General features: G+C 44.9%; 1 long non-coding RNA gene across 1 annotated transcript; it reads right to left on the bottom strand.

Moving 5' to 3' along the window:
- Positions 1–279: 279 nt before the first annotated feature.
- On the bottom strand, positions 280–1,109 carry LOC122545561. The gene is made up of 2 exons (XR_006310558.1): positions 1,021–1,109; positions 280–568 (listed from the first exon to the last, which is right to left on the bottom strand). It is a non-coding gene; the product is annotated as an uncharacterized LOC122545561 (long non-coding RNA).
- Positions 1,110–1,112: the final 3 nt, after the last annotated feature.

Below are 1,112 nucleotides of genomic sequence, written 5' to 3'. Positions count from 1 at the left end.
TATCTCCAATACTCACATTTTGGTGACATGGTGACAGACATGCAAGTACTCTCCTCACTGACAGGAATCTTAACATTGAAGCAGTGACACCATGGAACCATTCACTCCACCATCCCTGATACTGCCCCATCACCACCTGGTTTCACCACATCCACCAAACTACACCAGACTGCACTGTGACTTCTAATGACCTTTTATCTACTGTGGACTGTTCAGGTTTGAACTTGTTCATTGCAGGTTACATTAGGATTGTAAATATCACTTCATTGATGAACAGAATTGCAGTTATGAAACAAATAGAAGAATTTATTTTAGTAACTGATACAAAACACAAATTTACAAAATCAATTCACATGCAATTCATCAGTTTATACCGAAATAAAACTCTGGATCTACATAGTGAGGACATACAGCTTTGGGAATAAAGTACAAATGGACAATCTTTCAGAGATTGTGTCTGAAGAGCGTGTTGTTCAGGAGCAGCAGGTACATTTCTCAGAGGTTTTCCCTTTACACACACAGCCATTGGCACAGTTGGTGCATGCTGCAGGACAGCAAGAGCAGCAACCTGAGAGGAGAGGACAAAGACACAAATCACTCACAATCAATTCGTTCACTGAAAGCTCCCACAGCCTCCCATGACAGCACCCAGCTCCTCCATCACAAACCCATCTGTCTCCCATCTCCCAGTCACCCCCCTGAAGAGGCTCAGCAGCACATCCCAGTGAGAGACAGTTTGAGGGAAGGTCTTCCTGTCACTATCTCCAAAACACGGTTTCTAATGAGAAGTCTATAAGATCAGCGCTTTCCGATGGGAACCTCAGACATTGCTTTAAGCAGCAGCTTCTGGTCTGGAGATTATTCCGATTGGACATTGTAGAAATCGGATGGCAATTCAATCCGGTGTAATCCCGGATCATGTATGTGTCTGTGGTGTTCCTGTGTGAGTTGTGCCCAGGACTATGTGTCCTGGGCACCAATAGAACGGGAGCAGTTTGAAAGCCTGTCCCAGTGACTCACTTTTCTGGCAGCGTCCAGCTTTGCTGGTGGCACATTGACAGTTGGAGCATCTGCAGGTATTTTCACAGGAGCAGGATCCTGAAAAGAGGAAA

Source organism: Chiloscyllium plagiosum, unplaced genomic scaffold (assembly GCF_004010195.1).
Source record: "Chiloscyllium plagiosum isolate BGI_BamShark_2017 unplaced genomic scaffold, ASM401019v2 scaf_56964, whole genome shotgun sequence".
NCBI lineage: Eukaryota > Metazoa > Chordata > Chondrichthyes > Orectolobiformes > Hemiscylliidae > Chiloscyllium > Chiloscyllium plagiosum.
Note: the sequence above shows the minus strand (reverse complement) of the source record. Positions and strands in the feature narration are given on the sequence as shown.